We start from the raw sequence: 25,179 nt of genomic DNA on the forward strand, positions 1-25,179 counted from the left end.
AAGCGCACATTGTCTTTTATTAAATGTAAATGCATTACCTGGCACCTAATAAAGATTACTTACAAAAGGATAAGGCACTGTACTCCTCTTTGTCTCTTTATAACACTATACCATGGAGGATAACCAATGATAAGGGAGAAGGAGGAGAAAGCGGTATTGGAAGGAGAGAGAGATCACAAAAGGGATATTGACAGATAAGGAGGAGATTGCTGAGAAGATCTGGAGGGATATCCATTCATTATCCAATTGATGATACCACACATGTTCCCATTATGAACAAACACTGTCTTTTTCCAGAGCAGCCTGTATTTCTTTTGCGGTTGCCTATGGGTTTTTCTTTCAATGCCGGACAATTCTTCTGTCAGTTGTGGCTGCAATCTTTCTTGGTCTACCTGACCTTAGCTTGGTATCAAGAGATCCTCAAACTTTCCACTTCTTAATAGGTGATTTAACAGTACTGATTGGCATATTCAAGGCTTTGGACATTTTTTTATGTCCTTTTTCATCTTTATAAAGTTCCATTACCTTGTTACGCAGGACTTTTGACAGTTCTTTTCTGATCCCCATGGCTCAATATCTAGTCTAGTCAGTGCATCCATGTAATAGCTAACAAACTCATTGACTATTTTTACACTGACACTAATTGCAATTTAAAAAGACACAGATGTAGGACATTAACTCCTAATTGGCATTTTAACCAGTGTGTGTCACCTTGTGTGTCTGTACCAAGGCCAAACATTCCAGGGGATGGAAACTTTTGATCATGGCCATTTGGGTGATTTCTGTTATCATTATGATTTAAAAAGGAGCCAAACAACTATTTGATAAGAAATGGCTTCCTATGATCATCCTTCAATAAAAGAGCATTTTTTGACACGATCAGTCATATTTTCAATATCAATGCCATAATTTCACAATTTCTGCCAGGATACGCAAACTTTTGAGCACAACTGTATATATATATATATATATATATATATATATATAAACATATAGAAGAACACACACTCAGAGTGATGTAGTGTGAAATGGCTTTGTTTAGACAAAGCCTTGTTACACAGTGGTTGGGTCTTTTTAAAGTAATAGTACTTCAGTCTTCCAGGTAAAAAAAAAAGGCGAAATGAGATGCCAATTTCAGATACAACATTTGTAATTTCGTGGCACATTTAAGTACACTCTACTAAACATATTAAGAATTTGTGATAAAATGAAATCATATTTGACTGCACTGTGGGAGATACAATGGTATATAATGTTTTAAAAAATATTAAGCATTATCTAACTTTAAACCCGTTCTGGAGGAATTGCAGTCCAAGCCTTCATATATGTGTACACATTTTGCTGCACATAGCACACTATACTATGAGGCTTGCTATTTATATTAGTAGCATTTTGTCTTGGAATGTGTTGGGGTTTTATGATAACAGAAATTTAGAAATATTCAAGTAAGAACATCAATTAAACAAGAAATACACTCAGTGATTAGTGATGAAAAAGTTTTACGAGGGGATGAGCAATGTTTTCATAATGTTCAGAGTTAATGGTTGCCTTATACCACCACTAAAAGTAATATATGAAACATTATCAATATGCTGCTTCAATTGACATGCTAACCAGGCGTGCAAATATTTCATTTTCTACTGAGATTATAGAAAATGTAATTATGTACTATGGGTAAGCCTACTCTAACACTTAGTAGAAAACAGAGAAAAAAGTCAAGAGCCTACAGAATTTTGGCAGAAAAATTACAGTATGATGTTATTGCATAGAAAATGTAATTTAGATATATTTGAAAGTGCACAATGTGTTTATTTTAATGGCTGAATACTTAGCTAAGTACCTTGGCAAGCTACCAATGCAAATAATAGCTGACATTTTTCTACAAAAAAATGTCAAATTTATATGCAACCCAGGCAGTAAGTTATTCATGTGTGTGAACTGCTTAAAGAGACATTTTAATTAATAAAAATGATTTGCAAAAACCTAGATATGTGTTAAAAAAGGAGTAATTGTTGCTAAGCTCAGTAAAGACAATTAGCACTGACTTTCAGCACTTGTTTCTGCTTTACTACTTGATATTTTCCACATATTTCTCCTTTACAATGCTAACACTGGAAGTCAAAGCCCCAATATACACTCACCTGCCACTTTATTAGGTACACCTTGCTAGTGCCAAGAAAATATCCCCCACACCATTACAACACCACCACCAACCTGAGCCGTTGATACAAGGCAGGATGGATTCATGCTTTCATGGTGTTTATGCCAAATTCTGACCCTACCATCTGAATGTCGCAGCAACCAGTCTGCCCATTCTCCTCTTACCTCTGACATCAACAAGGCATTTTTTTCCACACAACTGCCACTCTCAGACCATTCTCTGTAAGCTCTGTAAGCGTAAAAATCCCATTTGATAAGCAGTTTTTGAAATACACAGACCAGCATGTCTGGCACCAACAACCATGCCAAAGTCCTTTTTTTTTACCAAAGACATGTAGCAGAATACATTTGGCCTAGATTTATGACTAACTTTGAGTATACTATATATTTTTTATAACCGAAAGTAAAAAATATTTTTTTTTCTAATTTGTCGGTCTTTTTTTGTTTATATCACACACAAAAATAAAAATTGGTAAACAAATACCACAAAAAGAAAGCTCCATTTGTGTGAAAAAAGGACAAAACTTTTGATTGGGTACAGCATTGCATGACTGCACAATTACCAGTTGGAATAGTGCAGTGCCGAATAGCAAAAAATGGCCTGGTCATTAAGGGAGGTAAATCTTCCAGGGGGTAAGTGGTTCAAATAATAAACATATAATACTTGTATGCTTGAGCAGCCCTGATCCTCCTTTTCTGGGGTCTCACGCCCATGTTTTGGGCTCCACCCACCACTTGCTCTGGGGGCAATGGTATGTGCTCACTCCCGAGCCCTTCTCTGTGTGTCCATAAGACAAACAGAATGGGTCTCGCCCCAGCTCCCTGATCCTCATAACTGGCTCTTATTGACAGCAGCGGGAGCCAATGGCCAATGAGGAGTGAGTGAGCCAAGAGAGCTTTGGCTCTTTTGTGTAAATCGCTGGATCAAGATCGGACTTGGGTATGTAAAACACACAGACATTTACATGGACAAAACTAAATACAGATAAATACAAAAAACACAAACAAATACAACTAAGTACAAATAAAAGTTTTTTACTTAGCTAAAATACACTGACTCCAATACTGACACCAATTGACATGTACACTTACAATAACTTACACTGACACTGTCACTAACTGACACCAACTGACTAGGAGGTTTACTTACTAAAAATGGAGAGCGCAAACTCTGCATAGAAACCAATCAGATTCCAGTTTTTTTGTCAAAGCTTAATTGAACACGCTTAAGGTAGAAGTTGATCTGCACCAGATTTTGCACTCTCCCGTTTTATTAATTTAACTGCACTGTCACTAATTTATACTGCCACAAACACCAACTGGCACACTGACACTGACACTTACACTGCCACTAACTGACACTCACACCAACATTGACACTAACACGCTCTACACCAGATCAAGTCTCAAACTGGTAATCAGACCTTTTTTCTCTTTCTTTTTTTTTTACAGACTTCTCCTCTAGTGAAGAGAAAAAGAATTGTATCTTTTCTTCTTCACAGAGGAGAAACAACACAAGGCGAGTGAATGATCATTTTGATAGCTAATAACAGACTATCACAGTGATAATGTGTTCGAGAGCTGGCTCCTCCTGTTCCCAATTGTGTGTTCAAGACTCAGAACTGTCACCTACAGTTCTTAGTGTTGGGAGAGAACAATTGAGTGCGCTGCCAGCACAAACACAAGAACACATATATGCAGTGCCCCAGAATAAAGCCCATTTCTTGAATGCTGTATGTATGTGTTATGAGATCATGAAGAGGTTAAATAGGGTAGTACTGCACTAGGGAGATATACATGTATTTATTTGTATTTCAGAGTGTAAATCACTCTGCTGCTGGCTGACATCATAGATTAACATATGTATAGGGCAGGGGCGGACTGACCATTTGGAAACTCGGGCAGTGCCCGAGGGTCCGGGGTCAGTAGGGGGCACCATGAGATGCCCCTGGTACCTTTTTCATAGGCTTTTTTGAGTTTGGGCAAGGACACAGGGGCCCCATGATCCCCTATTGCCCGGGGGGCCCCATGAGTTTTCAGTCCGCCCCTGGTATAGGGTAGAGATTAGGAGCACAGACAAAATAATAAACCTATGCTCACTATAGTGGTGTCTTCAGCAGACCCTGCTACCACTGAAAAGATCACTAAGATCTTCTCTGAAGCTCGCCTTGCCACCTGCCCCCTTGAACCTGTCCCCACACAACTCCTACGATCTCCCTCTTCCTCTATCCTATGCTCCCTCACTCACATCTTTAATCTCTCCCTCTCTACTGGCACATTCCCCTCCCCACTGAAGCACGCACACATCACTCCCATACTTAAAAAACCCTCCCTGGATCCCACCGACCTAAACAACCTTAGACCCATCTCCCTGCTGCCATTCTCATCCAAACTCCTTGAGCGCTTAGCCTATAATCGCCTAAGCTCCCACCTCACTGACAACAAACTTCTTGATCCCATACAATCTGGCTTCTGTCCCCTACACTCCACCGAAACCGCCCTACTCAAACTCACCAACAACCTGCTAACCGCCAAAGCCAATGGCAACTACTCACAGTCGACCACCCCCTCCTCCTCAAAATACTGTACTCTTTTGGCCTCAGAGACTCCGCTCTCTCCTGGCTCTCTTCCTATCTATCTCAACGCTCCTTCAGTGTTACCTATAACGCTGCCACCTCCCCCTCACTCCCTTTCTCTGTTGGGGTCCCCCAAGGTTCTGTCCTCAGGCCCCTTCTCTTCTCCATCTACACCTCCTCCCTTGGTCAACTGATACACTCCCACGGCTTCAACTACCATCTCTATGCTGATGATGACACTCAAATTTATCTCTCTACCCCTCGCCTCACTCCTTCAGTCTCCGCTCGAATCACTAGGCTTCTGAACGACATATCAGACTGGATGTCACTGCACTTCTTCAAATTAAACCTTGCCAAAACCGAGATCCTAGTTTTTCCCCCAGCCCGTGCCCCCCCCGACCTCTCCATCATGACCAACAATGACACCATCAGCCCCACCCCACAAGCCAGAGTAATAGGTGTCATTCTAGACTCCAATCTGTCTTTCCAGCCCCAGATCCAATCACTGACAAATTCATGCAGACTCCACCTCCACAACATCTCCAAAATACGCATGTTCCTAACTCCTGAAACTACAAAGCAACTCTTTCACTCCCTTATCATCTCCCGACTTGACTATTGTAACTCCCTCTTCGCCGGCCTACCCCAACACAGGCTATCCCCGCTTCAGTCTGTCCTGAATTCTGCGGCCAGACTTATCCACAGTACCAACCGCTCCGTATCTGCCACCCCCCTCTGCCAATCCCTCCACTGGCTTCTGATTGCCCAACGCATAAAATTCAAAATATTAACATTGACGTACAAAGCTGTTCATAACACTGCCCCAAACTATATCACCGACCTGATATCCATCTACCACCCAAAACGCACTCTCCGCTCCTCACAAGACCTCCCACTCTCCAGTTCCCTGGTCTCCTGCTCCCATGCCCGTCTCCAGGACTTCTCCAGGGCTTCCCCCATCCTCTGGAACTCACTACCCCAATCCATCAGACTGTTACTTTCCCTCCTCACCTTTAGGCACACCCTGAAAACCCATCTCTTCAGAGAAGCCTACCCCGCCCTCACCTAACTTCTGATCTCCTCCGCTCTTCCCACCACTCCATCCCCCACAGCTATTTCCTCCTGTACCACTCTCCCCTCCCTCCTAGATTGTAAGCTCCAAGGAGCAGGGCCCTCGAATGCCTCGTGTATTGTATTGTATTGTTACTGTACTCGTGTATTGTATTGTATTGTATTGTTACTGTACTGTCTCCCATTATAATGTACAGCGCTGAGCAAACTGTTGGCGCTATATAAATACTGTATAATAATAATAATAATAAATATGAGAAAAAAAAAGTCCAAACTTTTGAGATCTGGGAAGTGGACCCAAGGATACAAGTGGTCTGCACCTGTGGAGCAGTGGAATAGGATGGCTGCTCAGTCTGCACTGGGCAGAATCTTTTCTTGCTGATGTTGTGTCTCTCCTTTATTTCTCCTCTACAATCTCTTGCACTCAAGTAGAGTCTACCCTCTCATCATCCCCACCATCCTCTTGGCTCAAATCCAATTCAGTAAGGATAGATCATAATATTGCGGTATCTAATAGTAATCAATTTATTGAGCAATTGGGGTTTTTTAACCATCGAGACCATTGAATTGTAAATTTGTGGTAGGAGGAGTTGTGAAAGGCTGTTCTTCTTTCCATCTCACATTGGAGATTAAGGTCAGATATGAGGCGTGACAGAGGGGGAGTGGTGGTGGATCGCCATAGTTTAGTAATGTTAGTTTTTGCGGCTGCTAAAGTGTGGATAATAATGGTACGTACCCCTGATTATGTTGCTAGGCCTTTTGGACCTCGTGGAGACTTCTAAGCATAATAGACTGTTTGTCTTCAATGCTTTTTACTATGCTAGGAGAGAAATTCTGTTGAAATGGAATCAGTCTCTGGATAGAAATCAGCAGTCAACAGGGGCGCTTCCGTTGTACAAACTTACTTATATGAGCTGTAATTGTCCAGCTAAATTTAATAAAATATGGACTGGGTGGGTGGAGGATCAGGACCTTACGGTATATTATTTGGCTTATTCTCTTGCGGGTATGTCCAGTTTGTACTGTTTACTTGCTTGGTTATTGTTTATGATATGCTTTTCTTCTTTGCCCCTCCTTTTCTTCTCCTCCCCCCTCTCTCTTTTTTTCTTCCTCTTCTTCCCCCCCCCCCTTTAGGGGTTTCTCTGTTCTTACCTTTTCCTCTCCCCCCCTTTTTTCATTCAGGATGACCAGTTGACTTCGTAGGATATTTAGCGTTGGAATTCCATGTGAATTGTATTTACACTGACTGCCTTAAGTTTGCCTGTTCTTATGTACCTTGCCTTATTATAATTTTGTACAATTTCAGTTAACGCAACTGTAAAAACAAAACAAAACTAGAACTCATATATAATGCAGTGATACTCATGCTACTGACTGATTATATAGAAATAAAATATACCTCTCTGCAAAACTTAATTAAAACACTAAACCCCAACTCTAAAACAATATAGCACAAAACCAGCTAAGCAGCACAAAATAAAGGTAGTCTTAAAAAGTACTGTTGGGTCTATTCACTGTGAATGGGTGGTACACAATAAAATGAAACCCACCACAATGCAGTTTACAGTAAAAGAGCACTGTATACCAAAACAAATACATTGAATTCATTCTGGACCAAACAGATTTTTACAGGAACCTCATATGTTTATTTGGGGGCTATACTTTTTTTAATTCTTTCTGTAAACTGTGCTACAGCAAAAGGGACATTTACAAAGAAAATGGATATAGTTTAAATTTCGAGAAAATAGCATTTGATTGCTGGCTTCTTGAAAAAAAAACATACAGTTTGCTCCAAAGGTCCCCCCAAAATACCTTTAGGGGTATTTTGAGTTACCTTTGAAGTCTGTCAGACATTTTTTTTCTTTTAAAAAAGAAGCCAGGGGGTAATGTCATTTGCCAGCCAATTAAAACACCTTTTTCCTTCGTAAATGTCAGTGGAGGAGGTTTACTAAAACTGGTGCACACAGAATCTTGTCCAGCTGTTCATAGTAATCAACCAGCTTCTAGGATTTGCTGTTGAAACTTAATTAAACAAGCTGATTGCTCACTATGCACAGCTGCACCAGATTTTTAGTGCACCAGTTTTAGTAAATATTCCCCACTGGGGAGATTTAAAAAATTACTGTGCCTGGCTGAATGGAATTCAATAAAAAAAAAATCTGCATTGGTACATGTTCCCCAGGGCAGTATCTTCCCGACTATAAAAAAAAATTCTTGGTCTTTAGTTCTTTGATAAAGGCTGGCCATAGACGGGCCATAAACGAAAAATCGGTTGTTGCCGTTACCAATGCTGCCACCAATGTCTACGTAAAACGGCCGTTTTTCGTGGATTTTCCAGCATGACCGATAAAAAGAAATGAGAAGATCCACGAAAAACAGCCAACGGCATTGCCCCACTAACGGCATGAATATCGGCTGATTTTTCGTGCGGACAAAAATTCGGCCAATAAATGACCTGTCTATGGCCTGCAAAAGACTTTAAAGGCATCACCACATTAGCTTTGAATTAATCAAGTGGTACTAAGCTAACAATTGAAGAGTCTCTAAAATTAGCGTTGAGATACAAAATCATTGACATATGAATTTATTTGTGTGCATTATTTTATCTTAGACTTGTAATGGTATTTTGTAATAAACACAGATTTTGCTATATTCTGCACATTGTGCTGCATGTTACCCAAATTGCTTTGTGTACGGTACTGTATGTTACATACTCCTGGCTGCTGCACTCTGAATGCTGAACATTACTTACTGTACATGTACGCATGAGTACATTACTTACTCCTAACTACTAGACGACTGTTACACACCCCTGAACCCCATCACTGTTATTTTTATACTCATTTCCCATGCACTCAGTGAACTACATTCTCTTTACCCCTGTGCTAAGTGCTACATATTCCTGACCCATGTATTCAGTGCAGTACATATACACGACTCCAGAGTACTGAAACAGAGGTATATTTCAGAAAGCTATTTACAAGCACCCTGACAGTAGTGATGGGCCAAAGAACACCCTGTTCGGTTCTTGAACATTCTAACCTACCAAAAGCTCAGCCACGAATTTCGAACAGGGACAATTTACTGAGCGGTATCTTACCACATCTGAGTATGCAGTAAGATACTGCTCAGCTACTAAAATACCACAAGAGTTATGTTATTAAGTCGTGTGGTATTTTAGTAGTGAAACGTTCTATAATCTTTCAGCTGTCAGTGTGGTTCCTCACTGACAACTGAATGTCAAAAGAATAGTTGGCATTGCCCGACAATTCATTTTTTGTTCTCTAAAATAATGTGGGGTCACCCCTCTCATGCGTACCAGGCTCTTCGGAACCCCCACGTCAATTTCTTTTGTAAATGGTGTGGGGGTCCCCCCCCAAATCCATACTACACCCTTATCTGAGCATGAAACCTGGCAAGTCAGGAAAGAAACTTGCATGCCCCCCTCCTGAATCATACCAGGCCACATGCCCTCAACATGGGGGGGTGCTTTGGGGTAGGGGGCACTCCCTACCAAAGAACCTTGTCCTCATGTTATTGGGGACAAGGGCCTCTTCCCCCCAGCCCTGGCCGGTGGTTGTGGGGGTCTGCGGGTAGGGGCTTATCGGAATCTGGAAGTTCTTTTTACCAATGGAGCCCCCAGATCTCGATCCCCCAATGTGAATAAGTATGGAGTACCACTACCCTTTCACAAAAAAAAGTGTAGTGTGAAAAAAGACATGATACAGTCTTTGGCAAGTCCTTTATTAAAAGAAGAAAAATAAAAGAATGTCCCCCAAAGTAGATCCAATCTCAATCACAATGCCCGCCGCTACCTGAAAATAAAAAAAAAAAGGGGGCCCACAGATTCCAGCCCCCCCTTGTGAATGAGAATGCGGTATATGGTACCGCTACCCATTCACAAATAAAAGTATAGTAAAAAATGACAGGAGACAGTCTTTGACAAGTCCTTTATTAAAAACAAAAATGTAAAAAAGTCCCCCGAAGTAGATCCAATGTCAATCACAATGCCTGCCACAACCGTCGACCCAAAAAAGAAAACAAAAATCCTCCGTCGAAACTGGCTCCCGGGTGTCTGACAGCTGCGCTACAATGATAGTTCTTAAAAACAGTAATGATGTCACAAGGGGGCAGGGTTACCCCGTCCCTTTGTGACATCATCATGCAATGTGATAGGCTAAATCATTGCAGCTGACCTGTGGTCAGCTGCATTGCTTTGGACAATCACAATGCACTGTCAAGGCATTGTGGGGCGTGGTGGGCGAACAGCTCACTGAATGTCCTTACCGTTCATGTGTTCAGGGAACACATGAATGGCCAATGTTCTTTAAACATAAAGCCCATCACTACCTGACAGCCCTTCCCTCCAGTCCTAATCTGTCTTCATTGCATAATGAGATACAAAGATCTAGTAATGACATTTCTGGGTCTAAAATAAGGCGTGTGAAAACACAATTGTTTCTAAAAAAAATTCATTAGCATGTTAATGAAAGGGGAATGGGAGAACCAGGGAAGAACAATATGAGCAGATTAAATGAACGATTTAACTTTACACTAAATGGTATTTCTGATTTATTTGTGTCATATTAAATTGGGGTGCATTCTTAGGGCTCATGTACATTGCAGCTGCTAAACTGACTGAGCTGTTCAGTGTTTTTTTCAGCAGCCCCTGAACTCTCCCTAATCTTTTTCCTATGTGTCCATGTACAGGCAGATGAGTTTACAGTCTTTTTTTGAACGCACCAAACTTACGTTCAGGAGTAGATTTTAACGGCGTTTCAAACGCCAAATGCTTGTAAACGTGTGTAAACAACTGTAAATGTGGTTAACCGCGTTTATAAGCGGTTTTTAACTGTTCCATATCCAGATGCTGTCTAGAGCCTTTTTTCAGCATCAGAAATGCATGCAAAGCATTTCCATGTATTCAAATGGACCTACTAGCCCAGGGCAGTCAGTTCCAGGTTTCGTGTGAAGGAAAAAATGGTAGAAAGTGCTGCACTATGCTCATGATGGAATCCATAGTGAATACAACCAGAGAAGATAGGTAATCTCAACACATACTGCTCTCTCTGCTTCTGTTCTCTCTATTTCTCTCAAAATGTCTGAAATATTTAATTATTAATAATTATTATTTTTCAGTGCATTCTGGGCGTTTGAGAAGGTCTCCTGAGGTTATCTTTTAAAAACACTTCTAAACGCAAACGAGCAAAAACGCTGTATGAAAATATGGCTAAACTGACGTTTTTTAACTTACATTTTCCAGCAGTCAGTTTCCATCATTCAGAAGCTTTTCTGAACGTCCCGTGTACATGATCCCTTATTGTAAGGAACATTTTGCAAGCTGTTCACATCTTGTGAATATGCACATAAGCTTGCACATGCTTCTGTGCTTAGAAGTCCAGCAAGACAGGCAACTGTGCATGTGCACAGACTTCAGCCACCGACATTGGTACTAAACAGACTATTTAAACATGTCTGCTGCAAAGATTCAATAATATTCTGTCATCTGTATTCCTGAGAACGGTGATCTCCGATCTTGAATTCTGTGCCTTCTGTGATTTATTTGTTACTGACCCATCTTCTGCTTGACCCGCCTTTAGATTTCCTTTGTCTGGCAAGAGATGTGAATTGCCTCCTTTACTGACTTCAGCCTGGCCAAGATTCTGCATGCCAACCTACCTCACTGCCTGTGCATTGCTCATACAAGTATGTGGCACTTATTCAGTGAATTATTTAGTGTTTTTCCATTGGAATTCATGTAAAACAATTTGCATGATTTCAATTTCACTCTTTTGATTAGTGTAAAAAAAACAAAAAAAAATAAATCTACTGTGATTCCTTTTTAATTGTAATAGAACATGAACATTTTTAAGGAGTTTAATACTTTTTATAGACCGCGTGTATTTACCATTTAATAACAACTACATTTCCCCATGCACAGAAAGGAATTATGTTGTTTTTAAAAATGAATCACAACAGTTACATGCCAAAAAGTCTGAAGATAAAAATAAGCATAACATGTTTCTTAGATTAGACCAAAATGTTCTCTGTTTTGGCATAATTTTCAGCAGTAGGAACTACAGCAGAACATCCTTCCAGAAAACAAAATTGCCAGATCCTGCTGTGCAGCCATATGTTTGTAAACCAGCCTTGAAGGCCCAAAACTTTGCGTGCAGTCAAGATGGCAAGCAGTAGTAACTTTATTACAACTTTTGCAACTACTGCAACATTAATGGTAATAACAATCCCTTATTTCATTTATTATTTCATTAACATTTTGATATCAAAACAATAAGCAATTATTATTTAGCAACAGTTGTTAATATAATGGACTATATGAAAGAAAGTATTTACAAACTGCTAGGGAGGCACTTCGGTGGCAATTTTTACACATACCTCTGTTAAAAAAGTTAAGCATACATTTGAATATGTTACCATACGGATTGTTAAACTCTATTAATGAAGTCACGTAAAAAAATTGATTATGTATGGAATTAAATATAAATGCACAGTATATTTGTTAAAATGATAAAAATGGGCAGGTATAGTATACTTTCAGAGAACATATACAGCATTTAAAAAGCATGTCTGAACTGTGCAAAAGAAATACACTCTAAAAAGTTTCTAGGGTGTATCTACTCCTTACACCTGGTTCCCACCATTGCCGCTATCTTGCTTCTATTGCCAACAAATTCCAGCTGCCCAAATGAAACCCTGAACTTACTCTGTATCAAATGAAACAGCTGCAGCTGTGTAAAATTAAGTATCTGCAACTGTCACTAAGAAATTTAGTAAAACAACTTTATCCATATGTGGATCCAATGCAGGGGCAAGGTCAGTTGGTGCCCAGTTGGTTTCTTAAGCATAGATGGCGATTTCCATGATAACCCCCAGCACTGCTGTCAGTTGCAGCAATAATAACCCCCAGCATTAGTGCCAGTTTGCGCAATAATAACTCCCAACGTTGGTGTCAGTAGCAGCACAATAGCCCCCAGCATAAGTGATCAGTGGTGTTATGCTAATTGAACACCTCTTAAAGTGGAATGTCAGCTGAAACCAAACTAGTCTTAAACATGCCCCCTCTCCCCTCTTAACACCTATGCTGACTAAGCCAGTGGAGCAGACAGTCAGTCAGGAGCCAACAGCAGGATAAGAGCCTTTTTTATTATTTTCAGATAGTGGCGGGCATCGTGATTGACATTGGATCTACTTCGGGGGACATTCTTTTATTTTTCTTCTTTTAATAAAGGACTTGTCAAAGACTGTCTCATGTCTTTTTTCACACTACACTTTTTTTGTGAAAGGGTAGTGGTACCCCATACTTATTCACATGGGGGGATCAAAATCTGGGGGCTCCATTGCTAAAAAGGGCTTCCAGATTCCGATAAGCCCCCCACCCACAGACCCCCACAACCACCGGCCAGGATTGTGGGGAAGAGGTCCTTGTCTCTATCAACATGGGGACAAGGTGCTTTGGGGGGAGCCCCCATGCACTAAAGCACCCCGCTCATGTTGAGGGCATGTGGCCTGGTATGGTTAAGGAGGGGGGCACTCGCTCGTCCCCACCCTTTCCTGACCTGTAGGGCTGCATGCTCAGATAATGGATTTTGGGGGGACCCCGACGCCATTTTTTAAAAAATTATGACGTGGGGGTTCCCCTCAAAATCCATACCAGACCTGAAGGGCTTGATATGGATGGAAGGAACACCCCACGCGGTTTATTTATTTATTTTTTTAATTGCCGGCAATTCTTTCTTTTACATTCAGCTGTCAGTGGGGAGTCCCGCTGACAGCTGAAACATTAACGCATGCTTTTCACTACTACAATACCACATTTGATAAGATAAAATAACTCATGCAGTATTTTGGTAGCATTTTTTGGTGAATTCAAACTTTTTTTTTTAAATGCTATGCAATATCCTACCGCGTACTTGTATGCAATAAGATATCGCTTAGTGAATTGTGCCCAATGAGCCTCTCACTACTGACCCTGGGCAATGTCCAAATGCCCAAATGGTCAGTCCACCCCTGATACTTACCTATTTTCTGGTAGCTCCAGTCCAGTTACATGAACTCCTGTGTGAGCCAGTGGCAGCTTCAGGGGAAAGGAAAGAGCACTGACAATGGCTGGTAAAGCCTGGAGCAATGGCATCACCCATGGGTTCTCATGTTCCTGCTGTTGTCGGGGCTCCCCCCTCTCCCCTGTGTATGCTGTCAGTTGACATGGGAGATCACATGACTGTAAAGAAGCAGTTTGAAAATGGGTTAGTCAGCGTGGGTGATAGGAGATGATAGGCAGCATTTTTAACCACTTGCCATCCACCCTTTAGCAGAAGTACTACTACAGGGTGGAATGGCTGTGCGTGGGGATGTCAGCGGCAGTTAGCTCCCCCGCAGTCTCAGAATGCCTGCCACAGTCCCACAGTCCCGCTGTAAGTCGCTGATCGCCGCCATTACTTGTATACAAAAAAAAAAATTCCTGTATATACACTGCCATATGTAGATGCTAAAACTTTCATGTAAACCAATTTAAATACAATTATTGGGAATTTTTTTTTAGCAAAGACATGTAGCAGAATACATTTTAGTTTAAATGTATGACGACATTTGATTTTTTTACAAAATTTTATTGGCTATATTTTATAGCAAAAAGTCAAAAATATTGTTTTTTTTTTTCAAAATTGTTTTTTTGTTTATAGAGCAAAAAATAAAAACCACACTTATGTACAGTGTTGCATGACCGCACAATTGTAAGTTAAAATAACGCAGCGCCATATTGCAAAATATGGCCTGGTCAGGAAGAGGGGTAAATTCTCTGGAGGGCAAGTGATTAAGGCTAGTTACTTTTAACCAGAAATTCCACTTTAATTTTTCTGCGCTGATGGTCAGTGGTAGTTCTGTATTAAACATCCCTCACCTTTAGTAGTCAATGACTTGTTGATACAGTGTTGTGTTTATTGACCTGAAGTTTGGGGGGGTGATGGAGTTCATTAATTCCTTTAGTAATGTGCAGCACTCAGGGGTTATTTCACTGTTACTGCCATTAGTCACTAATGCATAGGTGACCAGTGACAGGTAATTAAAGTGCTACTAAGCCCAGGACCCATGGAACATGGAAATGCAATTATTTTAGTAAATACAGACTGCTAAATACATTTTCTTATCAGCAGTTAGAGCAGTCTTATGACTTCAGCAGAGCACTGGTTAAAGCTTGTAGGAGGAGTTTTCTTTCTGCTTTAGGAGGATGTGAAAGTCCTGACCCTCTGTCTGGACAGTGCCGAAGAAAAAAAAAAAAACCTTTCTAGCAATACACACCAAACTGAGCATGCACATGTGGCCACGGGTTCAGTTTGTATCAGGTGGTCATTTCATCAAGAGGAGGGGCAGAGAAGAAAATATCAAACATCCTTTTTACACAATGCAGAACATTAACCCCTAACGTCCACAGTGAGTATAACAAGCATGCTTTACTGCATATGCAGACTGATTTTACATAGTTAGTCTGGCTGAAAAAAGGCAAACGGCCATCCAGTTCAACCCCCCAAAAAAAGAAGTTATAATCCTATACCTACAGTTGATCCAGAGGAAGGCAAAAAAACCAGCAAAGCATGAACTAATTTGCTCCTGCAGGGAAAAAAAACCTTCCTGATCCCCTGAGAGGCAATCAGATATTACTTGGATCAACTTTACCTATAAATGTTAGTATACAGTTATATTCTGTGTATCTAGGAAAGAATCCAGGCCTTTATTTTTTTTTTTTAATATTGTAATTTTTTATCAAAGGCCAAAGCCCAATTTTACAATACAAATATACAACAACACCATAGGTGTAAACGTTGCAAGTAATATAGACAACATCCAAAACAATAGAAAATTAACAGACAGCATGATAAAACTGTGTCAACTGCACAAAATATCATAGACTTGCAAATGGGATGAGCTCAATCCATATTAGCGAGTTAGGAGGTGTCTGAAGTACACAAGGGGGTACTACCAAAGGGAGAATGGTCCCATGATTCCCAAGTTGACCTAAAGTGGCCTTGGTAATCACCCGCTAAAGCCGTGAGGTATTCCATATACCTCACTTCAGAAATCGCTTGAAATAAATGGTTCAGCATAGGGACACCTAGCGATTTCCAAAATCTAGCAATCACTCATCTGGTAGCTGTCAAAAATATGCACCCCTAGCTATTTAGAATGTTTAGGAAAACCTCCTCACCTATGGGAGACCTAAAAGGTAATGAAGTGGATCTAAGGGGAGAGCAACATTCAATACTTGTTCTAAGACAGTTCCTACCATATCCCAATAGTCCTGGAACTGCGGACAAAAGATATGTACCAGAGAACCCACTCCACTCAGACGCATACAACATCGCTCAGTTATAGTCGAGTTAATAGCATGTAAGACCATAGCAGTTTTGTACTAATGCATCAGTATTTTATATACAGTTGCAAGAAAAAGTATGTGAACCCCTTGGGATTTTTGCATGAATTGGGCATAAAATGTGCTCTGAACGTCATCTAAGTCACAACAATAGAAGAACACAGTATACTGAACATAATACTATAGAAACATTAGATGTTGCCATGGTTTCATTGCAGATAACATGTAAACATTCACAGTGCAGGGAGGAAAAAGTATGTGAACCTTTGGACTTAATAACTGGTTGACCCTCCTTTGGCAGCAATAACCTCAACCAAACGTTTCCTGTAGTTGCAGATCAGACCTGCACAACGATCTGGAGTAATTTTGGACCACTCCTCTTCACAAAGCTGTTTCAGTGTAGCAATATTCTTGGGATGTCTGGTGTGAATCTCTCTCTTAAGGTCATGCCACAGCATTTCAATCGGGTTGAGGTCAGGACTCTGACTGGGCCACTCCAGAAGGCGTATTCTGTGCTGTTGCAGCCATTGTTTTGTTGAATTACTTGTATGCTTTGGGTCATTGTCCTGTTGCATCACCCATCCTCTGCGGAGCTTCAGTTGGCGGACAGATGGTCGTACGTTTTCCTGCAAAATGTCTTGATAAACTCTGGAATTCATTTTCCCATCAATGACAACAATCCGTCCAGGCCCTGAGGCAGCAAAGCAGCCCCAAACCATGATGCACCCTCCGCCATGTTTTACAGTGGGGATGAGGTTTTGATATTGGTGTACTGTGCCTTTTTTTTTCCACACATAGTGTTGTGTGCTCTTCCCAAACAACTCAATCTTGGTTTCATCTGTCCACAGTATATTTTGCCAGTAGTGCTGTGGAACATTCAGGTGCTCTTTTGCAAACTTCAAACATGCTGCAATATTCTTTTTGGACAGCAATGGCTTCCTCCGTGGTGTCCTCCCATGTACTCCATTCTTGTTTAATGTTTTCCTTATTGTAGATGTGTCAACAAAAATGTTAGCATGTGCCAGAGATTTCTGTAGGTCTTCAGCTGACACTCTGGGATTCTTCTTTACCTCATGCAGCATTTTGCGCTATGCTCTTGCAGTCATTTTTATAGGACGACCACGCCTAGGGAGAGTAGCAACAGTGCTAAACTTTCTCCATTTGTAGACAGTCTATCTTACCGTGGACACATGAACATCAAGGCTTTTGGAGATACTTTTGTAACCCTTTCCAGCTTCATGCAAGTCAACAATTCTTGATCGTAGGTCTTCTGAGAGCTCTTTTCTGCGAGGCATGGTTCACATCAGACAGTGCTTCTTGAAACCAGTAAACCCAAAACAGGTGTGTGTTTTTTAAGGGCAGGACAGCTGTCAGCAACACATCCAATATCATCACACTGATTGGAGTCAAGGTTGGCTCACTCCTGGCTCCAATTAGCTCTGGGAGAAGTCATTAAGCTAGGGCCTCACATACTTTTTCCTCCCTGCACTGTGAATGTTTACATGTTATGTGCAATTAAACCATGGCAACATCTAATGTTTGTGTAGTATTATGTTCAGCAGACTGTGTTCTTCTATTGTCGTGACTTAGATGACGTTCAGAGCACATTTTATACCCAATTCATGCAAAACTCCACATAATCCCAAGGGGTTCACATACTTTTTCTTGCAACTGTATCTCATCCATTCCCTCTTGGGAATGGTACGTGCCAAGGTTGCCCCCTATCCCCGCTTCTTTTTGTGATATCACTAGAACCATTGTTACGCAAACTCTGCTTAAACCCAGATATCAGGGGTATTTACGTGGCGAACAAGGAATACAAACTTGCTGCCTACGCAGACGACATTCTTTTGTTTTTGACGGAGCCTCGGATCACCTTGCCCAACCTACTTAAGGATTTTTCCTTTTTTCAATATATCTCGAACCTCAAAATTAATCATTCCAAATCCTTTGCCTTAAACATTACTCTTCCTCCAGACCTGGTTTCCTTTTGTCAGTCATAGTCCCCGTTTCAATGGGAAAGGGACTCCCTTATCTATCTGGGAATACAGCTTACAAGTAACCTCTCTGATCTTTATGTCAAAAACTTTCTTCCAACCCTTGGTGCCATCCAAGCAGACCTAACTAGATGGCATCGCCCATGCTTCTCATGGTTTGGTAGGGCTGCTATACTAAAAATGAATATCCTCCCACGCCTCCTCTATCTATTTCAAACCTTACCTGTCCATTTACAACCCGCCTTTTTTGTTTCATGCAGAAGAATGTGCTCTCTTTTCCTCTGGAATCATAAATGACCACGTATTTCCTTCTCCCAACTTGTGCTCCCCAAATCCAAACGGGGGATTGGACTACCTGACCTGCAACTTTACCATAGGGCCTGCCATCTTACTAGAATAATCGATTGGAATATTCACTTTACCACCAAAGCGTGGGTCCAGCTGGAACACTCTTGCTCCACTTCCCCCTTGGCATCGATCCGGTGGCTTCTGACCAAACACATTCCTTAAGACCTCCTCCTACATCCAATAATCGGTCCTTCCCTTAAAACCTTTCGCTTAGCCTGTAAATCGGCCTCCATTTCGGATGCCCCCAACCCACTAACTTCTCTTCGCCTCAATCCGGACTTCCCTCCCGGTATGCATAAATCCTTTCCATCAGCACATTGGCCACACAGTCAAGTTTTAGCAAACCATTTTTTTCACAAAGGTCACCTTTCCCTTTTGGGCCTATCTTCAAATCAGACATTTTCTTCTCTCTCCTGCATATCGCCATAAATGAGTCCGCCCTCTCACCTCCTTTGAGTCACTCTGTTCAAAGGCTGAACCACGGAGGCATTTAGTATCATTTACCTATCTGCTTCTTCTTGGTGACAGAACCTCTGATTCACTTCCCGCCTGCAAAGCTTGGAAAAGAGACTTGAACATTAACTTTTCTTCCTCTGATTGGGACCAAATCTTTACCTTTTCTCATAAGTGCTCCTTGAATGTTTTGGCACAAGAAAATGGATACAAGTTGGCGACACATTGGTACAATACACCTTCTAGAATCCATCATTTTAATCCATCCAGACCCTGTATTTGTTGGAGATGTGGGGCTCCTCTTCATATCTGGTGGGACTGCCCTATGGTTCAGCCCTTTTGGCAGGAGGTACATCGAATTACTTCTTCGGTGTCTACTCTTGATATTGAGTTCTCAACTCCTCCTCCACCACACTCCGCTTCCCAAATGTCTCTATTTCAAATCTCTGGCTATGCATATGCTTAATACGGCTAAACTCTGCTTACCGGTTCTCTGGGGGTCTGTTCACCCCCACAAAGTGCGAGATTGGTTCATATGCTTGAGCAGAATTGCTGACATGGAAGAGCTAATTGCTTCTTCTCTGGATAACCCTATCAAATTTTCTCATACGTGGTCCTGTTGGATTCACTTCCGAACGACCCCTGAAAATCGTTCTTTCGCTTTTAAAAGATGATTTAGTGTGGGGGCATCAATTTATTTCCAGAATCGTGGAATCACCTGTCTAGCAGCCGTCAGAATATGTATTCCCAATCTCATAGATTGCTTAGAAATACCCCTAAAGGGTAGCCCCAAAAGATAGTGTAACGGGTCTAACAAAGGGTAACATTGAGTACTTGCTCCAAGACCATTTTAACCATAGTCCAATAACCAGCAATCTGTGGACAGAACCAAAAGATGTGTGCCAATGTGCCTACTCCTCCCATGCACCTCCAACACTTGTCAGACAGATTCGGGTTGATCACATTATTATTATTATTATTATACAGCATTTATAAAGCGCCAATGGTTCGCTCAGCGCTGTACATTACAAAGGGGGACAGAACATGTGACAGAACAATACCAATACAATGCAAAACATATGAAGCACTAAAGGGGTCTTTTACCAATGCATCAATATTTTATATAAATTTTCTTTACACACAATACAGCGAGAGGATTTAGTAACAGAGTCACAAATCATCTGCCAACATTTCAGAGAAATTGGGCATTGAAGTTTGTCTTCCCATCTCCTCATACAATGGTGGGAGTTATCAATAAGAGAACCGCTATTGAGGAGTAGCTTATATAAAGAAGTGATAAGATGTTGGGAGGGACCTTTAGCCGCTAATCTCTCAAAATATGTAGGGTGGGCTAGAGTCACAGAAGAATTCAAGGTATGCAAATAATGACAGGACTGCAAATAGGTATATCTGGCTGATGCAGGTAATGTGAATTTCCACGCCCTAAGCTCCTCAAATGACCGAATCCTGCACGAAACAGGATTGATCAGATGACAGAGTTGAAATATCCCACTAATTGCCCAAGAACTCATCCGTGGGTAAGACAGACTATCTGGGAGCTCCAGATTATACAAATCATTCAACAATGCAAAGCATATGGACAATAACTGCTGGGATTTCACACAGGTCAACCATATTTTGAGAGTGAATTTCATAGATTCAAGCATAGGGGGGGGGGGAGAGAGTAATGCGTAATGAAAAGGGCGAAGCAATGAACATATATGGATCAGATAAATATATCCTAATTCAATCTCCGTCCATCTGTTCTGGGTTTTTTGGGTGAACCATGACAACTTTTGTCTCAAATGAGTGGCTAAATAATATTTGGAAATATCCGGTGCCCCTAATCCTCTGTTGTTTTTAGGAGTTAGAACAGTTCTTGCTATTCGAGGCTTTCTGCCATACCAAATAAATGTAAAAAACGCTTGTTGTAAAGTTTGCAGTTGAGCTTGTGGTATTGCCACTGGGAGAGTTTCAAAAAGGTAAAGTAACTTTAGCAAGAGAGACATTTTTAACACATTTGCCCTACCCAAGAAAGATATCTTATAGGCATCCCACTGATTTAGGAGAGTGTAGATTTCCCAAAACAGTGGGGAATAATTAGCCTCAAACAAATGAGCATAAGTTGGAGTTATAGAAGTGCCAAGATATTTAATAGATGACATACACCAGTGGTATGAGTAATTATTTTGAAGCAGTAGGCAGTCTTGGGGTGGGATATTAATGGGCATAGCTTCCATCTTTGAAGTGTTTATTTTCTTGTTCAAACTTTTTATTAACAGTAAAACCAATGTACCAGGGGCAGAGAGACATCATCAATTTACAACAGAAATTGTACTGATAACATTATGTTAGGAATAGACAACACAATGACAGAGTCACAATAATGAGAACGAAAAAATATATTGCAAAAACAATGCAAAGTTTCTAATGATAGTAAAAAGTCGGTGGTTGTCAACGATGGATTCATATTTTCGATCAGTTAGGATAATGACTCACTGGTACGTTGTGGAAAAAAAAAGGGGGCTTTAGAGGAGGGTAGAAGAGGGGGTAGGTGAGGACAAGGGGGAGAAAGAGGGTGACAGCAGTGACTCCATGAGCGGTAAGGAGGAGCATGGTAACAGGCGGGCATCATATAGGGTGGGCCAAGAACAATGTCCAAGGCACTCAGTACGAAAATCAAGGAAGAAGAAGGGATTCGTCAAAATTAGGTGGGAGAAAACATTCTTCCCAGGGGCTCCAAACATTCAAGAATTTAGGGATCGTGTCAAGAATCGTGGCTTCCACCTTTGCGTGTATCATAGCTTGCGTTATTCTAGATTTAACAGCTGTGATGTTTAAGCTGGGGGATTTCCAGGATTTCGCTATGACCTGCTTGACCGCCGTAGTGACATGCAGAAGAAGTTTGAATTCTGAATTGGTAATACCCGGAGGGCGTTGATTGAGTAGGGCAGTGGCTGGATTGGGTTGTAACTTGGTGGCACTGAGTGTGGATAATATATGGAAGATTTCAATACAGAAAGCTTGAGTGACTGGACAATCCCACCATATGTGGAAATGTGTACCTAGGTCCGTACAGCCTCTAAAACAATTGGGTGAGTAGTTAGGAGTATACTTTGCAATTCTCGCTGGGACCAAATACCATCGCGTTAAAACTTTATAATTGGTTTCCAGTGCAACAACGTTCTGAGATGACGATTTTGTATTGGCCCAAATGTGTTCCCACTCCGAAAGGTCTAATTGCCTACATAAGTCTGTTTCCCATCTACGGGTGTATGGAGGAAGGGGTGTTGTGACCGTAGTTGTGAGGTGGGAGTATAAGCACGAGATGAGGCCCCGTCCGTGTGGGTCTTTGCAACATGCCCGTTCGAAGGGAGACATGGTGCTGGGTTGGCTTGTTGTTGTAGCGTAGGGGGCATAGAAGTGACGTAGTTGTAAGTATTTAAATATTTCGGAAGCAGGGAGGCTATAAGTTTCCTGTAGCGAGGCAAAGGATTTAAACTTATTTCTCTGTAGGAAGTGGTGTGTACGGATCAGGTTAGCAGCGGTCCATGCTTTAAATGAGAGGGGCGCCTGCCAGGCCGGGGGAAAGGCTGGGTTTCGAAGGAACGAGAGCAGGGGGTTGTGAGGAGATTGAAGGAGATAGCGAGTTTTTAGTTTATCCCATAATGATAGGAAGTGGGAGGTGATGGGGTTTGTTATTGAGCGGCGATCCACTGGCCTTAACCAGAGTAAGTTAGCTGTAGAAAGGGGATCACTCTCAACCGCTTCAAGAACCACCCATTGGGGAATTTCGAAAGTCGCGTGATATTTTGGAAGCTGTGCTAAGTGCGCTGCTTGATAATATTTACCAATATCGGGGAGGCCTAGACCTCCATTAAGCTTGGAATGATATAAGGTGGAGCGAGGTATACGGGGACGGACCTTGCCCCAAACGTAAGAGAAAATACGGCGCTGTAGTATGCGAAGGTAATGGGAAGGTACTGGGATTGGGAGGACTCTGAACAGGTATAAAATTTTCAGGAGGATTGACATCTTTACAACTGCAATTCTACCTAGCCATGCAAGGGGCAGGGAGGACCACTTGGTCAGTAGAGCGGAAAGGTGAGTTAACATTGGAGTGTAATTAGCTGCATAGAGATCAGACAGATTAGGGGTCAGTTTGATTCCCAGGAACAGGATGTGGTGCTGCGACCAGGGAAATGGTAGAATCTGTTTCAGATGGGCCAGTTCCTTAGGGGGGAGGGAGATGTTGAGTGCCATCGATTTGTTGGGATTTATTACAAGGCCGGAAAGTGAGCCAAACTCCTCGAAAAGCCGGAATAGAGGAGGAGAGGAAGTCAAGGGAGACGTGAGAAAAAGTAAAACGTCATCTGCGAAAAGACATAGCTTATGATGCGTGCCACCTAACTCAAGTCCCCGGACATCCGGATTAGCTCTTATTAAAAGGGCCAGAGGTTCTATGGCCAGGGCGAAGAGCAAAGGGGACAAGGGGCAACCCTGTCTTGTGCCGCGGGAGATTGGAAACCTAGCCGACCTGTGTCCCAGATACCCAATCCTGGCCGAGGGCTCTCGATAAAGCGAGTGGATCCAGGATAAAAAGTGTGGGCCTAGACCCCAGCGATGCAAAACGTAATAGAGGTATGGCCATGAGACCGTATCGAATGCCTTCCGGATGTCCAGGGACAAGAAACAGGTAGGAATGTTTCGAGATTTAGCTATACTTGCCAGAAGCGATGCACGTCTGACATTATCTCCAGCTTGTGGAGTCGGAATAAAGCCCACTTGGTCGTTGTGAATAAGGGACCCTATACACGAGTTAAGGCGCGTGGAAAGGATTTTTGCCAGAAGTTTGATGTCAATATTGAGGAGAGAGATTGGTCTATAATTGGACCACTGCGTGTCATCCGAATTTGGTTTCGGGATCATCGAGATGTTTGCTTGGACTGTTTCATAGTTGAAGGTATGACTAGATAGTAAAGCATTAAAGGCGTTGGTGAGGATGGGTGTGAGGAGATGACTGAATTTTTTGTAGTAAGTGGCTGAGAAGCCATCAGGTCCTGGGCGCTTGCGAGGTTTTAGACTTTCAATAGCATTTAAGGTTTCGGCTGGAGTGATGAGTTGCTCTAGCGTTGCCAACTGATGCTCAGACAGTTTTGGAAAGGATATGGAGGCTAGAAGAGTATCAGCTTGCGAGGGGTCAAAAGGAGTGGGGGATGAGTAAAGCCGAGAGAGATGTTTATGAAAAGTTCTGAGAATGCGATCCGGATTACTTGTGAGGTTGCCAGAGGAGGTGCGTATTCGAATAGGTTTAGTAATCTGGTCCATCCTACGAAGTGAGAGGGCCAAAAAGGTATTGGGCTTATTGGCCTTAGTGTAATATTTGTGCCTAGACCTGCGAAGCGAAAGTTCCGCTTGATCCGTGAGGAAGAGGTCTAAAGCTAATCGAGAGCATTCTAGGGCTGCACAATTGGCCGGTGTGGGGTTCGCTTGAAAGGCTTGATGGGAGTGGTCATAGGTTTGTTCTAGAGAAAGAAGCTTTTGTCTTTTTGATTTACTCAAAAAGGACGCCTTGCTAATGCAGAATCCTCGTATCACCGGCTTATGTGCTTCCCATAATAGGAGGGGAGAGATTTCAGGAGTTTGGTTAAGAGACAAGTAATCTTTGAGGGCGGTTTCTATTTCTGAGCAGTGTATTGGGTTTGTTAGTAAATTGTCGTTGATGATCCAAGAGAACTCAGACGGGGATGGGGCCAAAGAGGTCATGGATGTGAGTACGGCGCAGTGGTCCGACCAGGGGATTGGAAGTATTTCAGAGGTCAAAAGCCGGGAAGAGGAGCTAGCAGTGATGAAAATGTGGTCTATTCTGGGGAAGGTCTTGTGTGGGTGGGAGTAGAAAGTGTATTGGCGCTTGGCCGGGTTGAGTTCCCTCCAAGTGTCTATCATGGAGTAACGTTGTAGAATGGTTTGGAAAGTTTGTTTAGAGGTGGGGAGGGGGGAAAGTTGAGGGGATTTGTCAAGGAAAGGATATAGTGTGCTATTAGAGTCTCCATAGACGAATAAGGTGCCTCGCTTATGATGATCTATAATCGAAAATAAGTGGGAAAGAAATGGTAGTGGACCTAAGTTCGGAGCATAATATGTAGCAATAGTGACATCGAAATCTAAGAGTTGCCCTACTAACAGGAGA

Source organism: Staurois parvus, unplaced genomic scaffold (assembly GCF_062004578.1).
Source record: "Staurois parvus isolate SC_StPar_1 unplaced genomic scaffold, SC_StPar_1.0 ptg000598l, whole genome shotgun sequence".
NCBI classification, from domain to species: domain Eukaryota; kingdom Metazoa; phylum Chordata; class Amphibia; order Anura; family Ranidae; genus Staurois; species Staurois parvus.